Genomic DNA, 25,016 nt, shown 5'->3' on the forward strand with positions numbered 1-25,016 from the left:
CCATGAATAGTTAACAGCAGAATTATGCAGAGTTGTCCACTAGAACAAAAATCTTAAAAACTTCAGCTCCTCGGAACCATCTTTTCTTTTGGAAATCCCACAGGCACTTCTGGGAGATTAGCTTTATAAAGTGAGAATTTAACTGGAATTACAGCTCTGGGTAACTATGGGGAATGTTTCTCACAGCAACAGAAAATGTAAGATAATTAGGTATTTTGTGAAAGACAGGAAAGAAAGTTATAGTAACTATGCAAGGAGAATAACTAACAATGCTGTCCTTCTCTGGGATCTTCTGAGGATCTCAGAGCAATCTACTGCCATTCCTCATTCAGAGCTGCCATGCTACAGCCACAGCTCATTGCACAATCTATGTCCCAAACCCAGCTGCACTTATGAACTACATACTTCTATCCCTCATACTTTTATCCCTCTCACTCCAGATACCAGCCCTAAGCTGAGGGGTAGCCACCCCATTGTGGGTTTGTGCAGTGTGGGACCTCAGCAGGGACTTGAGGTGCTGCCAAGTGCTCATTCAGTATAACTAACGAGGCAGCCTGATCAAGGGACAGAGAAGACAAAAGGTATCCACCAAGTGAGAAAACTCAAGAGTGAGAAGCAAAGGCTCTCCCCAAACCAAACATGCCCAGTGGCACAGCACAGCAGGGCAAGTGGGCTGGGAAAGTCAGCTGTGCTTCACACAAAAGTGTGAAAAAAGAAGCGGGAGGAGGAAAAAAGGAAGAAAAGATCAAGCACAAGGCTCCAGACAAACCCTCCCCAGAGAAAAGCACCTCAGTGGACATGGCTGTGGAGTCTGCAGAAGATGCTGCTCAGGGGGGGAAAGGGTCCAGTTAAAAAACAAACATACTTTTACAAGCTCCTATGAGTTCTTTAACTACAGCCAATAATTCAGTGAAATGTTTTGCACTGGACTTGTTTGATTGCATGTTTTCCACCAGTTCCCAGTGCTCCTACTCTGATTTTTAATCATCATCAGGACAAAATACTACTGTTCAGATGTTGCCTTGCTAAGAAGTCTGGAGTAACTGGTAGTTATATTAACAGTATTTAAATACAGGCCATGCCTATTTAAAGGTTTGAATGCATCATGTTAGAACACTGCATAAATTAACCCAACCTAATTCTCCAAGATGCAGCAAGATCTAAAAAACCCAAAGTTTTATGCTCTCTCTCACCACCCACTTTAAAAACAAAACAAAACAAAACCAACATGCTGGGGTTAGCCTAGGTTGCAAACGGTAACAAAAATCAACATTCAACTGAACAAACACAATATACTCCCTGATGTAATGAAGATCACGCCTTAACCAGTTCAAAACCAAAACAAGAAGAGGTTCTCCCCCACCCTTTCTCCCCCCCATTTTCACTGTTAACAATGCCCCAGTGCATCCATCCCTGCCCACTGGGAATCCCACATCTCTCTCTCCATCCCACCCCACCACCTGAAAACATCCTGGGACGGGGCAAAGCGTGGGCTGGCTGCCCTCCCCAGTGCTGGGCTCCCCGTCCCCACTGCCCCGCTCCTGCTGGTGGCCAGACAAAGCAAACTCTGGTTGCATCATGGAGCAAACTCATTTTCCAGCAACCTCCCAGCCCGGAGTTTACCGCTACTGTAATCCGGTGCTGTCAACAACGCCGCCTTTGTTGTAAGTCCCTGCGCACCGCTTGCTTGTTGGTTGGTTGGTTTGTTGCTGTTGTTTTGGTTAGGTTTTTTTTATTATTATTATTATTGTTGTTCTTATTTATTTTAAAGAGAATTTTTTGTTTTAAATGAGTAATCTGTTTTCAAGTGATTTCTCCTCTGCGCTGGCTCCACCCTGCACTGTAAACGAGACATTACCTTATACAAGAATGAATCTGCTGCATTCCTCTGTCTAGCTGCCTCACAGCACATTTCCTACGCTAGCAGCAGCCCCGGCAGCACACGCTCTCCCACCCCTTCCCCCCCACCTTTTTTTCTTTACTTTTTTTTTTTTTTTTTTTCCTTTTCACTGCCTCTCTGTGTTTTTGTGTAAATGATCTCACATGACTCAACAAATCCATCTGCCTGGAGCAGGCCAAGTTTGGAGCCTTCCCAGGAGGGAGGAGAAGAATTGCTTTGTGGAAAGGACCTGGAGCTTTGCCCTTTCTCTGGCTCAAATTACCCGCCTGTCAGGCCTGACGGATTTGGCTAAAAATAAAAGGAAGCGGGCCGTGAAAAGGAGATGAATGAGCTCAGCAGTTCCTTAGATAACATGGGCCTGGTGTTGCCCAAAGCTCCCAGAGCAGGAACTCTGGATGGCGGGGATGTGAGCACAGTGGTGCAGCCTAGATGAACTTGGCTGCTCAGGGACCCAAAGAAATAAAAGGAGGGGAAAAAAAAAAAAAAGGCAAAATCAACCAAATGCTGTTGGAAATAAATGGATTAGAGGCAAGCAGAATGGGAAAACTGCCTGCTGTAGGTTTTGAGCTTGTAAAAGGGGAGATTTACGGCATTTCCAGCGTGGAAAGGGGGCGTGAGGAGGTGTGGCAGAGGGGCACACGTGATGTCAGCCTCCTGCCCTGCCCAGGGAGCCTCAGCATCCTCCCTGCAAATGCCTGCCCAGCGCCCGCAGCGGGTATTAAGCACTTAGTTTGGCAATGTAATGACACACTGCAACAATCTGTAATGCGAGGCAGTCAGCAAAGCTCTGGCTCGCAAAGCTCTTTCTCCTAACCATTAACCATATGTTTGGCTCTGCTGCTGCCTGAGCGAGCGGGTGTTCCAGCACACCATCTGGTTTCTATCCACACAAGCAACTGCAAAGCAGAGAGTATTTCCCCCTGCCTGGAGCAGCGTCTTCCTCCCCAGACTCCCCTCCCCACTCAGCCCCCCAACTCCTCTGCTCATCATCTTCCTCCTTCACCCCCTTTCAAGCATCATCCTTGCCTCCCCACCACGATGTTCAAAGCACCGGGGACGGCGGTCTCCCCACCAAGGATGTGGCAGAAGAGTGTGGATGATGAGGTGTGCTCCCCAAAAGTTCACACCCTACACACACAGGGGAATTCATCCCTCAGCACCAGTGCTTGGGGTACCATGACACAAAATAAGCCTGATCTTGGCTGGTCCAGGAGCCACTGCAGTGCCCATCGCATCTCTCTCAAACACAGGTGCACAGGGAGTGTTGAGTCTGGATTTTATCAACTCCATCATGAGTTGATGCTGCAGAAGGACCTTAAGAATGAACCTAACCACAGAAGGGCAACAAACAGTATCATCTCCTGCCCCCAAATAGGGCTTTCTAGGCACGTCAGGGTGTTGTTTACCACAGTCCCATGAAATTAAGAAGATTCCAGAGAAAATGACATTAAAAAAAAAAAAAAAAGAGAGAGAGAAAAAAAGAAAAAGAGAGAGTAATGGAATGAGAGAGAGATGAAGAAAAAGGAATGAAAATATTTACTTTTCCTGAGATAACTAAACAAACTCTTTCTGAAACTATAAAAAAAGCTATCAGGTGTTATATTTCAGAAGACCTGGCACCATATGTTTGCTTTATGATTTTACGAATTCTAACTACTATTTATATTTTTAAAGCCCTTCCATCCTTCTGTTTATTTCTGAAGCCACCTGTGGGAGATCAGCAGTAATTTTCCTCTCAGGTTGGCCAATTTAAGATTAATTATGACCTAATCCAAGTATTCAGGAAGGCAGGCAACAGGATATTTAGTGAATCCCACACTTGCTCCTTTAAAATAAGTTTATATTCTGCAATGAGTCACACATACAGTGTTTATCCAAGTTACCAGTGCTACAAGAAAAAAAAGTCCATTACATTTGCAAATGCATATAAATCACGGCTGTAAGCACCCAACTGCTTACACTGGGACTCATTTCTATGACTGGATATTGATTTTTTCATAATGTGTCATTATACCAATGTTGATACAGCAACTATCTTCCTTGAGCATGCAATTTAATAGAAAAAAGAATCTGGCTCTAGGAAATATCAAATCCATACCCATTCACACACTGTTTACATGTCCTTCTTGCCATGAATATAGCAATGCAAAGCCACAACTGTGCCTTTCCCACCTAGCACCTAACAAAGAAAACACAAAGGACTTGCCAGTTAAAAACAGTTCAGTCCAAGGCAACCAGCTCTGCTGATCTACTTCCTGAGAAAATACTGCAGAACCTCTCAAACTGGAGATGGAAGCCAAGAGGCTACACTGAAAAAGATGTGTTTTTCAAATCTCCTCATATGTGTGGGAAATCAGTGCATGAAAAAGAGCACTGTAGGCCCTTATCCTGGAATCAAATACACATGGGGAAAACCCATATGCTTGTGAAAAGCCTGATGACTTCACTGGGATTGCCTAAGAAGTCTGAGGGTAGGAGCTGGCCCCAGTTATGAATGTGGAGTGCAATTAGCATTGTAATCCCTCCCCTCATCTTCCACTCCCCCTCAGTGAAGGAAATAATTAAAATTATTAAAACCATGGGATACACTTTAGCTAGTAACTTACACTTCCTGCAGAATAGGATCTAAGTATGTTGAAGCCCATTATTTCAAGATGAGGTTGTTGCAAACATACGAGTAGCATGCTAAAACACTACACTTTAGGTTTCCTACAGTCATAGAACAAGAAATTGTGTTCAACAGTGCATAGAAAACAGCCAGAGGCAGCCCTCTGAAGCAGTCAAGGTCTAGATTTGGGTCTTTTATCAGATAAAGATCTCTGAGATAGAAATCTTCTAAAAGAGGGAATTCAAAGGAAACATTCATAGATTCAGATTTGCACAGTCTGAAGGGACAGCTAATCATTTGACCTTCTTCCAGAAAACAGACATGGAGCTTCTCCACCTATATCAATGCAGCTGTAAGAAGTCGAATTAGAGAATCTCTTAGGGTAAAAAAAAAGAAAAAAAACAAAAACAAAACAAACAACAACAAAAAAAAAAAAAAAAAAAAAAAAAAGAAAAAAAAAAAAAAAAAGAAGAGAGAACAGCTTTAAATGGAAAAGCCTAACATAAGGAAGGAAGCTAAGGCAGCACCAGCAATGTTGTCCTATTCAGCAGTCACCCATGCTGAGGGAACACTCACACCCTCTCGCCTGGTCTGAATTAATTCAGCAGAAAGCCACTGGGTCTTGTTATACCTTGTCACCTTCCTCTACTCCTCAGTCCCTGACAAAGGGCCACTGTCAGCTTGAAACCCAGCCAGGCTTTAAAGCATTATAGAAGCAGTGTCACATTATTACCTGAATCCACCGAGTCCTCCTGCCAGCAATGTTTTCGCAATCACATTTTTCTGTTTTTAAAAACTTCTCTCTTGCCTCATCGCTCTGTGTGAAAAACAACAGAAAAGAGAAGAAATTTTAACAGCATGTGATTATCTATTATTTGTATTATAGCAATTGGCTTTCCCAGCAGATATTTAGGTCTTTATTTTTTTCTGCCATGTGTCATAAAGATACTAAACAAGAAAAAGTCCTTTCCCAAAATTGTTCAATTACCAGACAGAAGCAGCAGAAAACAGTTTGAAGGGGCAGAGGAGGTACCACAGCCCATTCCTCACAGGACTGCACAGGAGAGGCCTCTCTCCTACACTCAAATCCTCTGCTCTCTCTGTGGGGCATCCTACCTGACAACACCAGGATCAATGCCAAACAGATAATCAATGCCACCAAAAGTAGAAATCTCAGGGAAGAGAGAGTTGCTTAAGTTGCTTTCAGTTTCAACATTAAATATATGCCACTAAGAACTGCAGCAGCAATGTAAAAATAACACTTACAAAATAACATTGACAGTAAATTACTTAATTGGACAGTTTCCCTGAACTTTGCACCTACAACATTATTAAGTATTGACTCCACTTGAAATTCTCAAAAGGGTCTTTTAGTGTCTGTGTTTACTCCTCACTTCAAGTATTAGTAGCTTCAAGCTTCAGAGTCAAACTCACCAATACACTGATGAACCAAAAAAATTACACTTCAGAGAAGAAATTTCCACACTTAAATAAAGAAGAAAAAAGCCCATATGGTAGAAACCTGACAGAAGATACAACCTCAAAAAACCCCACCAGCCTCTCTGAACAGCCAGAAGACACATCAGAAGCAAAGAAAAAAAATCCAACTGGATTTTGAGTGCTGGAAATTAGATTAACATCAGTATTTCGTTGCCCTCTCCAAAACCAAACAAACCAAAGCCATTCACTTAAGGAAATGCAGCTCAACCATCTGCATGTTATCCTATGTTTACCTCCACAAGGGCACATGAAGCAAAGACAGACATGAAGCACGGGGCAGAGGATATGGCTGCAATACCCCTCCTGCCATTTTGAGGGTTTGGGCATTTAGCATATTCTGATCATCACTGATGTGGATATCTGCTGGAAAGTTTTGTTGCAAGGTTTTAGCCACAGTGTTCACATTGAGCCATTCCCAAAAAAGTGTCTGGAAAGACTCAGTAAGTTCTGACAACCTCTAGAACACAGACTGCAAACGCTGGAATAGCCAGGCACCACATGAAGTGAAGAGCATGGTCTAGTCCAGGACTTAGGAGGACAGAGGTGTGCTTTATCTCTGGCATCTGCTTCTGACAGGGCAGGGTCACCACCAAAACAAAGATAAGGATCAACCCTCTCCCCTGGTCCCTCCCTCCCTTAAGTCATCTACACAACACAGAGCAGCCAAGAGCTGGGCCAGGGCATGGCAGGGAAAAATATATCAAATACATTTCACTTAAAGGGGAAGGAAAACTGGAGGTAGTATGAGGAGTTTGGAGACTGACTAGCTGGTTAGGTGTGGAGGGTCGCAGCAGGCTGTGCAGTGGCTGTTGAAGCCCCAACAACATCAGTGGATGCAGTTTACCATTGGTTTGATTCTTTTTTTTTTTTTTTTTTTTTTTTTGAACACCAAAGCTACGTTGCAAGAGAGAATGCTGGTGACTCGAAGCACTGAAACAGAAGGGGTTCAGACAAGAGCTGCCCATAGTGGCTCCCTTTACTCTCTCCCTCCAGAGGAGAGCCTCTGCCACTCAGCACACGAGACATACCTGAGCCATGCAAAGGGAATATGGGATAAATATCCATCAGGACAAAGCTGACAGTCATCAGCAGAGAGGACGGCAGCCACCCTGCTGCTTCTGTCCACCCCTCTCAGGGCTCAGGCAGATGAGCCCTGCCTGGAAGAGCTGCCACGCTGTTCAGATGGAGTGCCTTTTCAGTCATTTAAACCCAGAGTGTCCCAAGTGGCCATTAATGGCTAGTTCCTAACCAGCCTGAAACCCTGGCTTCTCTCAAGCAAAACTAATGAACACCCACAGCAAAAGGGAACAGTATTTCCAGTATATGAAATATTCCATAGTAGGGAGATATTGCAGCAGCAAGGCTCTAAGATTCTCAAGATCCTTTGTCCTCTTATTGTAACTCTCTTCCTGTAAAGTGGCGAAGCTTCCCAAATAATCTGTCAAACCCTCCAGCCTGACACTGATAAACAGGCAAAGTTCTAGAGGAAATGACAAATGTCTTCAGTAGTTTTTGTATAGTGTGTCATAAATAAAAGCCTGGGGCCAAACATGGAACAGCAGGGAAAAACCAAGATGCTGAACAGGGCAATTACCCAGGGCTTCCAGCTACAGCTGTACACTTGGCATTAGGCAGGGAACTTGCAGGAAGAGCAGAGTGCCATCACATAATCCAAAACTGTCCTTGCATACACAAGATTTAAAATTAGGGCTCAAGAAATCCTTTTTATATCTCAGTGAGTTGCATTCTGACCTTAGTTATGCTATTATAACATACTTGTTTGTGAAAATAAAATTAGTAAATAGCTGAATCTAGCTGCCCTAGATATTATCCTGCCTTAGACATTCATGGTTTGTAACACAGCATAGGTCTACAGTCAACCAAATGCACAATGCAGTAAAACAGACCTTAAAGGTAAATAATTCAGGGTTTGAATTCTACAAGGTAAATAATTTAGGGCTCTAATGAACTCACTGACTGTAAGTAGGGAGTTCTACTGCTAGAAACCCTCCGAACTGCCCTACATCCAATCCTCAGGAGCGCAGGGCAGAAAATGGTCAGCAAAAGTATGCCTCAAATATTTCTGGCTACAGCAATTAGGACTCTGTATAGCACAAAATGTGTCTCAGATAGGAAAAGGCAGTTTCACAGACTGGTTCCCATGCTTTGTACTGTACCCATGAGCTGCTCAAAAAGATGTGAGAATTCAGAAACATCACTTGCATAAGAAGTGAGGTGGTCTATGAAGCAAGGTAGCTGATCCATTCTGTGTCCCATGGAGGCATCAGAAAAACCCTTTAAGAACAACCAACACAGCAGTTTGGTCCAGAAGTGCTAAAGCCACAGGTGACTCTGGGTGAGGCTGTAAGCTCACTGCTAAATCAGATGGACTGTAGATGAAAAGGAACCAGACAAACCCCCAGCTGCTCCTTGGTTCACTATCTCTCTTCCCTGTCCTCTTACAAAATTAACTATGGTCAAGTGCTTTTATCAACACCTGAGAATTCCTGTGCATCTATAAAAAGGCATCTCAGCCAGACATAATCCATCAGCAAACCACGGTATCAGTTCTCATCAATTCTTAAATTATCAGCAAGTCGCAGCCTTCCCAGTCTGCATCCTCTAGTTTCAAGGAATCATTCACAAGCAGCAACTATTCCTCATCAAGCAAGGAAGCTGTTTACAAATGGAGATACAGTAGATTGCCAGTTATACAACATTGCTGCTGCTAAAAAAACACTGAGGGTTTTTATGCTGTCTCATACATACATTTAGTAGTATGTAAAAACACCCAGGAGTTGCTTCATACCCTCTTACAAGACCTGCATGAAACCAGGCTGTGGAAGCAAACCCCACCTTGTGCCACCAGAAATGGGCACATCAACAGCAATAGGCTGCAAGGCTGCTGATAAGCCTGTATGGGAAACACTGTATGGGAACATGCCGTGGATGACTAGCTGGAAACACGGGTGCCACTCTTGCTTCATGCCCAGCAGAGAGGAGATCTCATCATTAGCAGAGATCTGGGCTGCCAACAGGAGGCTGGAGTTATCCCAACACCATCTTCTAGGTGACTACCCCAAGAGGGAAAATAAATCTGTGGTGAGGCTGCATCTGATGAGATCCTGGGTGTAAAACAAAACCAGCCGCTGGTGTTTTCTTTGCTCCCTGATGATACCATCCCATTGAAATAAAATTCCATATTGTATCATGTATGCAAATGACATTGCAGAGAGAGTTTGTTGTCAATGTCAGGTTCATACCACAGTGTCTCAAGAGCTAGCAAATGCATCATGATTGCCAAAGACTGCCTACCAAACACAAAGATAAAAAGTACTTGTTTGCCTATTCTCTACTTCAGGAGTGAAAACGCAAACATGGGAAAGGAAAAAGCAAGACATACAGTGAAGAATCAATTTTAAACCTCCGATGCTTATCAAAAATAAATGCACTGAGTCTCCACGCTATCAAGTAGCTGATACCTATCCAGGCACAGGACTGAAAACCAAACAAGCTTTCCAATCTCTGCAAACCAAAGCTTTTGCAATCTTCCTGAATGCCATTTCCTTGTTTACATCTCATGATACTGGAGTTCAACTCTTGGAGAAATATGAATGGTGAACCTAGAAAGTGAAATGTGATATTATTTACAGCATGAGAGAGCACGCTGTTTGCAAGAATTCGTAACTGCACACATCTCAATCCTGTTACTGAGTCCAACACCCACTCCTGAAATCCTGTACCAACCAGATTAACCAATGTGCACATGCTTGTGTTCTTGCAGAAACAATAGTCTCTTTCAGTCCGTACAATCTTCTGAAGACCCAGGCAAAAACGTCATGGGAAAAGTTAGGAAATATCTGCAGAAAACAGTTTGCAAGATTAAAGGCAGACGAGCCTTTCAGCTTGTACGAAGTACATAACATGGAGGAGAAATGCACAGCTTTGTTACCTAGCCCCTCTTCCAAAGGGCTTTTTTTTTTTTTTTCAACACAGAATGGAAAAGCGAATTGAAAAAACTTTGGAAAATAAAACACTCTGGCAGTGGAACAGTTCACTTATAAACAGAGTGCTGCAGGCAAAATCCAGCTTGGGGAGCTGCTCGGCAGATCTGGGAGCTGATACTCACTCCTTCAACACACAGGGATCTCCTGATGACATCCAAGATCTCAGTGCTGATGGCAGGGATCTCCTCCTGACTGCAGGGATCTTGGCAGGCAGGATGAGTCCTCCTGCTCCCACTGCACAACACTCCTCCCCAACAATGCTTTGCTGCTGTGGAGAGCACAGCACTATTTTTTAATTAATCCAGCACAAGGTTTGAGCTGCCTCAGGGTTAAACTAAATATTTTCTGTCTTTAATCAGCATGGCAGAAGTGCCTATACAGAAAAACACTCTGCCGCAAGGCTAGGGAATTGAGGACAGAAAAGAAGCTGTAACAGAGCCACCCCTGACCTCTCAAAATTCTGACTCCAGGGGACTCAAATATAAGAAACCCATTTTTTCATCAGCAGGGAAGGGGGACAGGAACATTGACTCTCAATAACATTATGGCTTGGGAATATCACATAAAAGTCCGTATGGAGTTGTACCATCGACCTTCTATTTCAAACCCTAAGTCTCCAGAAAAAGCTGTCACAAAAAAAAAAAAATTCTCTCCGCTACATGGACAGCACTAAGCACTTAGAGAGACTGAAAATAAATACAATTCTACAAATGCTTGTTTCTCCTCTAGCAAGGGGCTATAATATTACTCCTGCAGGGAACAAACGCTCCCATATCTAAGCAGATTCTCTCTGCACACAGTCATGCTGCTTATTATGTTTTACTTGTCTGGTATGCACCTTCCTACAGGATTGCTTATGTTAAGGGAAATACCAGAATCTGCTCTGCAAAAAATAATGACTCCTGTTCTCCACAAATGCCACAAAGGTTAATAGCAGCAGTCGTGGCTTCAACTTTGCCTTTGTCTTGTGCCAAGCAGACCATATAACCACTGGCATCTTACCTCTCATGTGTGCTTTCCCTCAACTCACACTCACTCTCTGCAGGATTTACTAAGCAGTTCATCTAAACCCAGCAGTAAATATATTTCAAACTGTAGGAGTGAGACAAAGTATTAATTTGATGTGTCTGAATGCACAAACACCGCAGGAGAATGTAAGAGCTGATTGCAGAAGAATACAAGTTGCTTTTTCACTTCACAGATCCCAGAGTGAAAAAGGGTGTGTAGGACCCTGATATATGCCAGATGTTTTTAAAGTAAGGTGGAAAAACTGCTGCGGACACATTTGTCCATCATGAATGCTTCCTGATGGCTACCAAATGGCCATGTAGTGAGCCATTTTCCTCTGCCTATGAAAGATTACAAGTCTCATAGAATGGGAGTACTCACAGCTTTCATAAATATATAAAATCCTGCTCTCTCAATCCTGCTCACTTTTCAAGAAAATAAGTTTGACAAATCCATTCTTACTTTAAAGGGAAAAAGTTTGCGCTCGAGCATATCTGTGTTTTCATCAAGCTCCACATTCAACCCAAGAAATGAAAGAGTAAAATTTTTTCAGCTGTTTGTAGCAAGCCTTGTGTCAGTTTCATTCAGATTATTTTTCTCAGAATTTTTGAATTTTTGTCTAGATTAAAAAGTTAAAAAAAAAAAAAGCAACCAGCCTAGAGGAAAAATATAATCTACACTGGCCTCTTGAGTGAATGAGCCTCTAGCAAAGTCTGCTTTTCACGGACTTGGGATAAAGTCAGGAGAGTTTTAAAGCTTGCTGAGAGTGGACATCACCGTCTCTGACAGCGTGGTGTGGTGTGAAGGGAAGACTCCTCCACTGGCCATACAGGACCCAGGATGAGAAGCCAGGGTGGTGCTGGGGGCACCCTTGGCATCCTTGTCCCATGAGAGAGATCACTTGTAAGAGCTTTCAGTGTGGTCATATGAATCACATCAGATGGAGAGAGACCTTGATAACCTTCTTGTTGGTGACTGCAGCTCCTATTTCTACAACCAATGGTGGTTCAAAGACCACCACAGGACATACATGAAAGAAAAAGGAGTATCTCAAGCCAACAACAAGTAAACACACACACACACACACAGGGATCTTGCAAGCTTCCCATATCCAAACCAAAGAAAATTCTTCAGTGAACACTGCCTCAATTCTTTTCCTACATAACATCTGCAATCGTAAAAGCAGGTTTTGGAGATGTACCTAGAGCTTGTGAGATGACAGCTCTCAGTCCTATTGAATATATTTATGACTGTTTTTTGTTTTGACATTTATTTGTTGGCCCCTTTCCTTCATTCTGGCCTTGTCTGAGATGCAAAGCTGCCAAATCTGGCTTCTAGGAGCAAAAAGCCACCTCGAGCTTGGCAATGAATTCAGTCATTCCCATGCAGGACTGTGGAGATTATCCTTTGCCTGTTAAATATCCCACTTTCTTCCTTACTGCTCCAGGGAGAGCTGCACTTTTTTCTGAATACCACCTTCTGCTTCTATTGAGCACTCCAGTTCCAGCTGCAGCCCCTTGCCCTTCAAGGCATCACAGTCAAGGTTGCTGGGTCTGATTTCCAAGACACCAGCTATAAGTTGCTCGGAGTAAAAAAAGTTGGATACTCTTAGCCCTATGAGAAAACATAAACATGGGCTCTGTAACACAGCTGTTAAGTGCAAATCTCAGTTTCTGAAATGTTCTTTCTGTTGCCTCATTATCTTTACTACATCCAGCAGAAACCAGCAGTCCTGCAGGCAGAGGGAGGAAGTCCTTTATGCTTCCAGCTGCATCCAATGCTGGCTAGTCAAGCAGATGCAAAATGTTGCATCAACCTGATCTTTCACTTCAAAGTCTCAATTTTTTTCTCTTACTGCTGGAGTAGGTGCTTGTGGTGTAAGTTACCATGGGGGAAATGGAAACTCACAGCCAGCACTTCGGATTATTTCCCAACCATTATCGGGCTGTCCTCAAAAGAAAAACAAGATGTCAAATAGAAATTAGCTTAAATAAGATACCAAAAAAATATTCTGTAATAAATAAAAAGTGCAACTAATTCAAATGAAGGCTAAAGCTCACAGTAAACCATGTTAATTTTAAGAGTAGGACAGGATTCCTAAGTAGCAGCTCTGGCCAGGAGGTCCTGACCACTAAATATAATCCTGCAGGTGCTGACTTCATGCTCTTGTCTTCCACCCAGAGAGTTCCCAGCTAAGCAGCCTTTAATATTTTCAGCAGAATCCACAGACTAAAACTCCATTTCTTAAGTACAGTCAGGCACAGAAAAAAAATAAACTTGCCAGTGAAGAATGAAAATACCAGAATCAATGAGCATACAGTCTTAGAAATATAACTTTAATCCCTCTCTTGCTAAGAAATCTCTTTCAAATAAATGTTTATGTTAAAATTTAAAGTTTATGTTCAACATTAATCTTAGGGAATTTTACAACAGAACATACCAATTTTAAAAGGATTCTACAGTTTTAATGAATTCCTAGAACACATAGGCAGAAATTAAACGGGGGGGGGGACCTACAGTGTTGTCTAGACATATTTCAATATTTGTTACCATAGAAACAAGCCACCAGATTTAGGTTTTGGAGTTATCCTTGCTATAAAATATTAAACTTCTTACAGTTTTTGCATATGTATATTATGGCAAGAACACTGTCAATCCTGATAAAGCCCAAAGCATCTTAATTATTTAACAGGATTTTAGCTTTTCTTTTTTTTTTTTTTTTTTTCCAAGAGTATCTTTATTATTATTTTTTCTTTAAAAAAATGTAGTTTAAATATTCAAGTACTTCCAGAATACCAAGAGACACTTCTGACTGACAGAATAACATAACAGAGATGCACAGGAGATGATGACTTACTTTTCCACAGTGCGTGAGAAGTGGTAGAAGGGAACACAAACATATTATGATGACAAAGACTCAGCAGTGATGATAAAAATATACCAATTAGCAAACAGTGATAATTTTGCCAGCTGAAAGTACATTAAATGTTATGTTCCATTTGAAAAAGGTTCATATTTCAAATCTGGTGGGTTTGTTTCCAACCTTAGCAATAAGAAAAATGCTGAATTACAGAATTTAAGTGATGGGTTAACATTTCGACACTTCAGCACTAATCAAATACTTCTGGCAGATGCCCCGAGAAATGAAACAAGCACATTTTCCTTTCATGCTTCAGAAGAGCATCGACAGATATGTTCAATCCATACTGTACCCAGCATGCAAAAGGATCAGCAATTCAAAGAAGAGGAAGGATGTGGTTATTCCAGCAACACTGATTTGAGAAGAAAGGAGAAAAAGCTTGGGCAGACAACTGGAATGGCAGAAGGGACCGAGAGCTCAGCTTGCACTCCTGATGAGTCCCGAGAGTCATTTTGTTGTTGGGCTGTGAGCTCAGCCAAAAGCAGTGGGGAAGATGAACCCTTGGGCAAGGCCAAGCTCAGCACTGCCAGGACTGGATGGGTGGATAGTGGCTGGTGACCCCAGTTTCACAGCCAAAAACCAGTTGCATGTTGCAGCCCTCACTTTTGGTTTGGATTCAGGAAAATCTGTTTACATGGAGGCTCTACAAGATGCTTCCACATGATGAGAAAATTAAAAACTTGGGAGTAATAGCCATAAATCAAGACAGTTGCTTCAATACCATCTTCCAGCACTATAGACCAGGAAAAACAACAACACAAGCAAAACAAACCAGAACACACACAAAAGAACACCCCCCCCCCAAAAAAAAAACCCCTCCAACAACTGAGCAAGACTCAGACACCCTCTCCTTCCAAGAAACCAAACAATGCTTTTTATGAAGTATAAAGATAAGCAGTGGGACTACCACTTCCTAATGCTTCTGATGTCAGTCCTCAACACAAGTTCTCAAATAACCAATTTAATGTAAGCAGTCCTCATTAAACTGTTACACTTGCATGTATACCATCATCTTTAAAAAGCTGATAGCTCAAACCTCTTAAAGAAAAATGGAAAAACTTATTCTTGAATGCTTGTAAGACAACCTTTAACTAATGGAAAATCTTTAACACTTTAAAAGAGGAAAATGGTAAAAGACAGCTTAATTTAAATTGAGTAAGAATTTAAATGTCACTTCCCTGCATGTGACATCAATTTGAAGAACCTATACATTTTTGTATTCCTTCGTGTGGTTAACGGTGGATCTTTGTAGAGTACATTTCTATGGCATTTACTGTTCCATGTTTATGTTCAGCAACTGCTTTGCATAATTCTGACACAAGAAAAGCCGAAAGTGATTTTTCCTCCATAAGAAAGAGATCGATCTAAAGGGTAGCATGCTATGAGGCTTTCAAAGAAAGAAAGACTGGGAAAAAAAACCCTATCCAACACTCAAGGGAAACCACAGAATTTCCTTTCACTGAACCAGCCTGCAGTGAAGTACGATGAATATATTTTATCTGAGCATTATGTATACATATTAAAGGCAGAAGCAATGCTATGTACTACAGAGAATTCACCCATATGAGTCCACAAAGGGCATCAACTATCAACCAGCAGTTGAGAGGTGGGAAGTTATTCAGATCTCTGAATAAGTCCTGAAATGATGAGAGATGCAGGCCAGCACATTTTGTCAGATAAGGCACATGCATTCAAATGCAGAACTATAAACCCACTTGCCATTTCCCCTCATAGGCTCTCTGGGGCAGCTTTGTCCCTTAGCTAGCTGTACACTGGACAGTGCATGGGGTTCTCTGCCTTTTGTTCCCAATTGCAGGTGTCAACACCTCAGCACATCCCTCATCATCCTCACCAAGTATTTTTAAGTCAGGAGCTGGTTTGAAGAATCACTTAAGAAGCACAATGTAGCTTTTATGATGTTTTCTACAGAATTGACACATACAAGTAAAATAAAGTAGACAGTAGCCTATGTATGTGCTGCAGGTATATCTTGGAATAAATGAGCTATCATTCCCTCAGACAGCTCAGCTGCTAGACATCTCTCCCAAAATTTTGTCAAAGTACAAGAAACTCACGCACACAATGATAGCTTTTAAATCGTTTGGCAAACACCTCTCCAATTTAAGCAGTGCCAATGAGGATCATGGAATCACAAATCAGCTGGGTTGGAAAGGACCTCAGAGACCATCAAGTCCAACCCTTGTCCCACTTCTGCCATGGTTACCAGACCATGGCACTGAGTGCCACATCAGTCTCTTCTTAACAACCTCCAGGGATGGAAAATCCACCACCTTCCTGGGCAGCCCATTCCAATGTCTGACCACCCTCTCCGTAAAGTAGTTCTTTCTAATATCAAAACTAAACCTCCCTCTGCACAACTTGAGACCGTCCCCTCTTGTCTTGCTGAGAGTTGCCTGGGAAAAGAGACCAGCCCCCCCCTGGCTACACCCTCCTTTCAGGGAGTTGTAGAGAGTGATGAGGTCTCCCCTGAGCCTCCTCTTCTCCAGACTGAACACCCCAGCTCCCTCAGCCTCTCTCATAGGACTTGTGCTCAAGTCCCTTCACCAGCCTGGTTGCCCTCCTTTGGACCTGCTCCAGCACCTCAATCTCCTTCCTGAACTGAGGGCCCAAACTGGACACAGGACTCAAGCTGGCCTCACCAGCGCTGAGTACAGGGGCAGAATCCCTTCCCTGGACCTGCTGGCCACACTGTTCCTGACACAGGCCAGGAGCATTGGCCTTCTTGGCCACCTGGGCACACTGCTGGCTCATGTTCAGCTTCCTGTCAATCCAGACTCCCAGGTCCTTTCTGCCTGGCTGCTCTCAGCCACTCTGTCCCCAGCCTGGAGCTCCCCATGGGGTTGTTGTGGCCAAAGTGCAGGACCCGGCACTTGGCTGTGTTGAACCTCATCCCGTTGGAATCAGCCAACTCCAGTCTGTCAGGTCCCTCTGCAGAGCCCTCCTGCCTTCCAGCTGATCAACATCCCCCAGCTTAGTGTCATCTCAACTTGCTGATGATGGACTCAATCCCTTCGTCTAAATCATCAGTGAAGATATTAAACAGAACTGGGCCCAGCACTGATCCCTGGGGGACACTACTGGTGAGCGGCTGCCAATTGGACGCAGCACCATTCAGCACCACTCTTGGGCCCGCCCTCCAGCCTAACATTTGGGTTCCTAACCCAAATGTCTTGGGATGTCTTGGGCTGCCCTCCTGGGTGGCAGAATAACCCAGGGCCAGTGGCCAGCCATCCCACACCTGACCTCTGAACTGGGGCACCCCAGCACCATGGGTCAAAAAGAGAGTAGACAGCAAAACCCTTGCAGCAGCACTGCTGAGCTGGAGGAAGGTGTACTCCAGTTCTAAATAACACACTCCATTTGGCCTGCTTAAAATATCTTTTAGAATATAAACTTTAAAGATAAAACAAGAGATTGGTTTGTCTATCTCCTAACAAAAGATGAAAATAAATGTCAACTACATAGAAAGTTAGCACATGTTAAAGAAAATATCTACACAACATGCAATTTACCCAATTGTAATTCATCCTCCTTTATACCAGGGAGGCCAAGAAAGAGAATGGAACTGAGTTTCCCATCTCAGCAAAATATAAGCATCTCATGCTTCAGTCTTGACCTAACAATTAAAGGTCAAACCACCATGGCTGCCAGGATTTCTACTTGCCATTGGAGTTGGGGCAGGAATACTGCTTTTTCCTGCAGAGCATGTTGTTGCTGGTCACCAAGAGAGAAAATAGGGTATACAAACATGGATCTGAACTGGAAAAGCAGTGCATACAACTTCTCTATCATTGGAAGATTAACACGCAAGAGAGTGGATGAATGGGAAGAATTAAATATAGAACCAAAAACAAAAAGTGAAATGATAATTGCAAGGAAGGGAACTGATGATTTATGAAAAAGAAAATGAGCAAGATTTAGGAAACTACAGGGAATAACGAGGGAGTAAGTGCCTGGTAGAACCTTTTGGAGAGTACAAGGCACAGCAGCCCAGACACATGCCGCCTGCTTCGGCTTCCACTCCATCCTCCTGCCAGCCCTGTCAGGTGCCAAGCAGACAGAGCAGAAATGGGTGCATCATTCAGGTTGCTGGCTGAAAATAACCATCTTCAAAACAACAAGCCACAGCTGGCTTTAAATAATATCCTATAATCTGAAACAAAAGGAAACTGGTCCCTTCACTCAATTAAATGCCTCCATGCGGTCACACAGTGAGCTGGTAGCACTGTCTTGCTCATGCCCTCATTTTCCAGTGCTTCTAGAAATTTCTGAAAATAAAAATAGATGCTTGTTTAACATTGTTTTCATTATTTTAGGAAGGGATAAGGAGAAATGGAAGTGTTTTTAGCATACGTATTCTTAATATTTGAGTTAACATCTCAACAGTAACCCATGCTTTTGGTCCTGTGCTTCTTTGCTTTGCAACCACTAAGATAATCAAAACTTTGCAGGAGTATCCAATCAACAGCACCCCAAAGCAACATAAACCTGAGCAATAATCCAGAATCTAAAAACTATGATCAGCTGTTGCTCGGTGTCTCCAATCCACTTGTTTGTGGGAAATTATAATATAGAGGGGAAAACAAAATATGTCCTATGAAAACATAAAGCACTTCACATTTTAGCATAGCACCTGCTTGATTTTTTTTAACTTAATCCATTTTTACACCACTTACAAAAATAATTTTTCAGTTAAAAAAAAAACAACAAACAACTACATCCTCTTTGGGTTACCTCATGAATGAGCTACTGTCTGCATCGAAACAAGCACCTGATCAATTCATGGCATCCAGCAAAGCCTGTTGGTTTCCTTTTCAAACACTAATTACAGAAGACACCATCAAATCCCAGCCCATGGTTGGCCTCACTATTAATACAAAATCCCAGGGTGAAAGCAATGACGTGCAGGAGCAGAGGGACTGCCTGGTTGGTGGTTGCCAGCAGCCGGAGGAGCCCGAGGCTCTGGCTCACAGCAGCCTGCACAGAAAGAAGCTTGCTTGCTCCCTCCCCCAAGAGGTTTATTAAAGACACTGAGGCAAATACTTTTCATACTTTTCTGAAGGTCCATTATGAAATACTGTACCTAAGACTCATTAAAAAACAATTTTGTGCTATCTTTGGGAGATCTTGCATTTCTTCACACAAGTCTTTATGTGAGCTCATCTCCTTTACAGTCAAACACTTCTGCACAGAGTAATAACAGGAACCTGGATTTGCACAGCCAGACAGCCAGGAAAGAAGTGCTGAGACTGTGCAAAGGCATTAGCATGTTTGGTTCAGAACAGCCATCTAACTAAAAACCCTTAAGAATTTCAGCTGCGACCCTTACCACCACCCTTTCTTTCACCTGGTCTGCTCCCACAATCCTAGCAGAGTTTCCCAACTTCCCTGCCTGAAGGAAAGGAAAAGTCAGAGAAGCTGCCACTGTGTTCACTAACAGAATGCAGGAGGGCTTCAGGCTCTATAAGAGGGCTGATGGAAAACGCTATGCAGCTTTCCATGTCTCTCACTCCCCTCCCAGGGCTTTGCAACTTTACATTATGCATCCCCTCTCTCTCTTTCCAAAGTAGCTTTCTTTGAGCATGAGGAGCTCACCTACTGTGTTTGACAGGGACTCCTGCAGCAACTTATGCTGCTAGAGGAACATCCTCATAATTTTCTGAGTCAGGGTCTAAAGAGTACATTACATTGGATATTTTATTTTTATATATGCCAAGATCCAGTTTACTCATAGTCTTTTAAAGTGAGAACCTTAATTGAGTAGCAGAGATTTTTCCTTTATACAAAGACCAAGATCGGGGACAGGTCATCTGCTGTAAGAAAATTCTGCATGAAGACAGCAATAAACTTTTTGAGAACCTGGCATGCATAAGAATACACATAAGCCCATAGTTCAAGTAAACATACCGTTCTCAGTTCAGTGCTGCAGGTGCAACACAGTGCATTTCTACTCACTAGTGTTATACAGTCTCCTATTGACTAAACAAACTCCCATATTGATTAATGGACTCTGTTATTCAAAACAAAATATAAAAGGCAAAAAAGTTTACTTAAGTTGCCAAGTATTTAGATGAAACTGAGGAAAAAAATCAAACAGCATCAACACAAAAAAAGGCAACTCTAACAATAATTAAGTGAAGAGCCAAAGATAACAAGAAAATGGAACTATAATATTCAATATTAATACCAAACACCAGATTCAACAAAATGTAGTGATAAAAAGCAGATACTGGCCACAGCAAAATATTCAGACGCAACCATCAAAACAGGAAAGTAATGCCACTCGGGAGCTGGCTGCAGAACAGCAGAGCTGTAACACAGACAGGATACACAGGCAGGAGTACCTGGCAACCACCACACCACCAGACGAGTAGGTAAAAGCTACACACAGCTCTTCAGTTCTGCCCAGATTGCAATAGCATCTGCTAGCTGCAAGCCCTTACAGCTTTGGCAAGTACCTTCCCCTAAAGAAATACCTCTTGGTAAAACCAAGAGAATCACAATCTGTGCAACCAGCAGAATCACAGCCCTGATCAGTGCCCACTCTCACCATGCCAGGGAGCCAACTTCATCCTCAAGGCTTTTCTTGACCCAAGCAGGCACCACACTGGCCTCTCTTTTGGCACTGCCTGAGGTCACCCTCCCCACTGGCTTTCCTTCAAAAGGAAACATCACAGACCAGCTCCAGATGTGTATAGCCAGACAAACAGCAATTCCCTACATGCTGCACCCTTTCTTTCACCTGATGTGGAGAGGGATACAGTAAATACTTTTTGGACATCACCTGTTGGTCCAGAATCACGTGGCTCATCCTTCACATCAGAGACCACCACTGCTCTTCATGGCCCACTTCTGACTGCAATGAACCCTTAGGCTCCAGCAAGCCCGTGTGCCACAGAACCACACCTTGCAGCCCCTCTCTGGACCTATGCAATTGTTTACACACTATCTCAGAGCTTTTAGCAAGCTGGAGACCTCCTCCCCATGCTACATGGGAAAAGAAATGCTGACTGCATTGAAAAGAGACAGCAAGAAGCCTGATGATAATTAAGTGCCAGGGTTTTCTATCCAAACTTCAGGTAGAACTTCAATATGACAAAGAAATAATCTGCCCCATCTCAGATGCAGATGTCAAGAGAGCCTCTTCCTTTGTTTCTCCCACATTAATATTTTCTTTCTTTTTAAACTGAATTCTCATAAGCTTTGAAGTACTACCACACTTACAGTGTGAGGTCTGGCAAACTCCAATGAAAATGGCTGATGAATTTCAGATTTTTGTTCTGTTGTTATGTTTGATGTTCACACTTTGAAACCTGAAAATGTTGGAATGTGATTGCCATTCTTGCATGATAAAGGCTGATTCTATTGAAATAATGTAAGGGTTACACACACCATATGCAGCTCTATTACATTGTTGTGTCAAGCCCACAAAGTTGTTACCTGCAGAAAATCAATTCCTACACAGTAGTTATTACAAAACATTACTTTAATTTGCATATGGAAAATGTACGTTCTCCATGGGCCTGTGAAATTATCTTAATATTACAGACCTTTTCTTGGGAGGGAGAAGGAACATTAAAAATAAACTAAAAATAAACATAAATCTGAGGTAGTGTGAGAAACCCACTGACTTTTAGCCAGTTGATGCACCTGTTTGGAAGTCAGGGATGCACCTGGACATCTCAGGAGCTCTGCACCAGTTTCAGACCTTGCTTTACTTTTTAGATGTTATCCAGGCCAACAATTCCAAGTTAAAGCCCAGAGAACATGGAGTGGAAGAAAGAAGTAGGGAGGGGAGGTATAAGCTCCTGCAGGAGACACCACCATGACTCTCAAGCAGATGATGGGGAAGCTGCTAATTGGGAGGGTGTTTTGGGGCTGTGTCACCTTGCTGCAGAGGCCATGGGATATAATGGGAATGACACAGAGCTCATCAGGAAAGAAACACACAGCTAAGGGGAAGAGGCAAGCAATCATTTGTACCACTGATTCTGCTATGTGAGAGTAATCTGCCCTGAACCAGATCCTATTTTTCCAGGTGAATGCCAAATTTGTGCCGGATTGTGCTAAGCGGTGATGCTTTCCTTTCCCGGCAGACTTCCTGGGGAGGCCTGGGCCAGGTAGGCACAGGGCTGTGTGATGGAGCCCAAAGGCAGCATTGCCTACCCCAGGACCAAACAAAAGGGCCCAAACCACAGCTTGGCTCACAAGCCTGGCATGTGCAGCACCCAGGAACAGCTCGTTTCTCTTAAGCTGATTAAAGCCAACAGGTTTGTGCTCGTATTTATTGAAACTCTCTGGGTATTTTGCCTCCACCTGCCTGGCTCTGCTTGCTTCAGGCTACAGGCATCCCAGAAGAGTTCTGCCCACCCTGTGGCTGTTGGTGGCCTTCTCTCCACCCCACGCAGGGGCTCTCCTGATCCCATCCTCCCTGGCTGAATGCTCCTCACTCTCCAGGAGCACCCTGGTGCCTCCTCCCTTCCCATCACCATCGGGGCGGGCAGAAGTCACGCCACCCTGCTTAGTGCTGCTCCTCTCCAAAGCCAGCCATAAGGAGTAAGTAATCCTCTCTAAGCCCTGGGAAGGCAAGAAGCCTCCATTTTACACATACTGAAATGGAAGAAGGGGTGAGGAAGTTCAGCCCATTTCTTTCTGTGGATCCCCAAGGATGAAACACAGCACTGGTAAGCATTTTAACATCAGCTCCTAAGTAACACAGGGTAATCAGCCAAATAAACCTAACAAGCAGGCACTGAATGTTTATATTTGTTTTATATGACACACAAAATATTTACTCCGGGCAGTTTCTGTTAGTATGTTCATTGCTTGTGTGTGAGCACTTGTGGCTGTATCCTCTCCTCTTATATTCAAGCTAACTGCAACCAAAGAATTGACTGGAGGCAACACGAGCAATCCATGCAGCACTGTGACCTTCCTTCAGAAATCTCTGTGTAGAAAACAAAAGCCACTCTTCACATTCTGTCTGCTAACTGACATGCAAGAAAGCAGGAGGACAAACAGAAGCTGGAGAATACCATTTGCAGAAACCACGAGTTAGGCAGCTGCAAACCTCTCCAGTAGAGGAACTGGGCAGCCCGTTGCCAGCGTCATGGCTGGACATCCCATGGGGTATCTGTCCTCTGGGCTTCTCACACGTGTGGTCATTATGTAAGGTCATATGCCCTGACACGTGTGTTCCTAGAAATGATGGGGTGCCCTGGACTCCATCCAGAGGATCAAGGAGAGCTTTGAGAGAACCCTGGTGTTCAGTCAGTTGTATCCTGTTTGGATGCTTAAAAGGGATGACCTCAGGAGGTCCAAGACCTCGGTGGAATTAATTAATTAATGCAGTGGAACTCCACACCCACATTATGTGTAGCAGGCAAATGATCTCCAGTACCTACACACACAGATATTATCCAGACAGAGTACAGAAGTTGCTTTTCAAAGACAAAAAAGCCTCTCAAAGCCACTTCATAATGCTAAGATTTTTAAGTGACTGAAACAAATCCTATCTGCTGAAAACAGCATTTAAAGTGGGTGGCAATTCTGGTTCTAGCATCTTTCAGCTTTGCATCAGAACAAAACTATCATAAATTGGTTAAAAATCAGAGCGATATGCAGTTGACACCCACATATGTTATACCAATGCCCAAGAACAAGTGATATGTATGTATGTCTCAGTATGCTCCATGTATTACCACTGTTAAGAATAATGCAAAGTACTCAAAATCTAAAAAAAAAAAATAAAAATCTAATGCACTTGGAGAAGAAAAAGAAAATAAAAATATGTAAGCTTCTCTTGTGCACATACATATTCATCTACATTCTCTATAAAATCATGATTACATTGATTGAAACATTATTTGGACAGATAGCAAAAACTCAACAGGAGATCATAAAATAAGAGAACATAAACAAAGGCATATTTATAACTATGATGTTCTCTAGTCCTTTTTATCTATGTTTCTATTGTAATACACTGAAAAAGAAAAATAAATGTTATTTATAAATAACATATAAAATATTATTAAAATAAACGGGCATGCAAGCATCACCTGAAATGCAAAACATTAAGCTGCTATTAAGTTGCTGATATTAAGCTGCTTTGAATAACAGTGATTCCTTTGGATATTCCAAGCAACTGCAGAAACATGAAACTAATTAACAAAATCACCTTGGTCAGGAGCAACTGTGCTCAATGACCATTAATAGTACTGTGTGAAAGAGTGGTACACTAGAAAAACCTTCCATTTCTGCAAAGAATGATATGGCACCTAACTCCTCACCTGTAGCTTCCCGATACAGCTATTCTGATTGACAAACTCATCTGATTTCCAATCTAAAGTTTGCTTTCTTTCAGTCTGCAAAACTGGACAGCTGCTTCACTCATGAAAAACGAAACCCAGCCTGCTGCTGACACTTTGCTAGTAATCCCAAAAGCAATAACTATGGACCGTTTGCAGCTTATAAAAATGATGCTGTCCTGCTAAATAAAACCCTAGTATCAGTTCTGAAAAAGCCCTACATGAAATTATCCACCTTGCTTGAGGAAGGGCATCTCTGCAGGATTTCCCAGCATATAGCCCACAGAGTGGAGCATCAGCCCCTCCTCTCCTGGTGTAGAGCATCTGCTAGGGGAAGGGTGTCTGGATCTCACCTGCATGTCAGAGGTTTCTCAAGACCTGTGAACGACCTCTCTGCAGAAGGCACAAGTAAACTAGCAGGCATTAACCCCCCTTCTTTATTTTTTTGCAACTGTAAAACACACTCCAGCAGCATGCAGGTGATGCTGTCACTAAATTTCTCAGCGTTTTAACTACCTGTTGACACATTAGCAAAACAATGAAGAAGGTGAAAAAGCATTTCAAGTGTCGCTTTCCTGGGGTTCTTTTACTAGTAAAAAAACCTCTGTATCAGTGTTTGGAACTTGAACTAAACCTCAGAAATAAACTTGGACAGGAAAAACCAAATCTTTCCATTTATGAAGGAAATTAATCGTTAAGTTTTATAAACCCAAATTCTGCTCTGATTAAAACAAGACATTCAAGA

The 25,016-nt window shown here is 42.7% G+C and overlaps 1 protein-coding gene across 6 annotated transcripts in view; it reads right to left on the minus strand.

Moving 5' to 3' along the window:
* Nucleotides 1–25,016, minus strand: part of BACH2 (BTB domain and CNC homolog 2) — a 190,891-nt gene that overhangs the window by 143,307 nt on the left and 22,568 nt on the right. For all 6 annotated transcript variants that reach the window (XM_030447795.1, XM_030447796.1, XM_030447798.1 and 3 more), the window contains one exon: nucleotides 5,242–5,325. The gene's annotated coding sequence lies outside the window, so the exon portion shown is untranslated. The remainder of the gene's footprint in view (nucleotides 1–5,241; nucleotides 5,326–25,016) is intronic.

Source organism: Calypte anna, chromosome 3 (assembly GCF_003957555.1).
Source record: "Calypte anna isolate BGI_N300 chromosome 3, bCalAnn1_v1.p, whole genome shotgun sequence".
Lineage (NCBI taxonomy): Eukaryota > Metazoa > Chordata > Aves > Apodiformes > Trochilidae > Calypte > Calypte anna.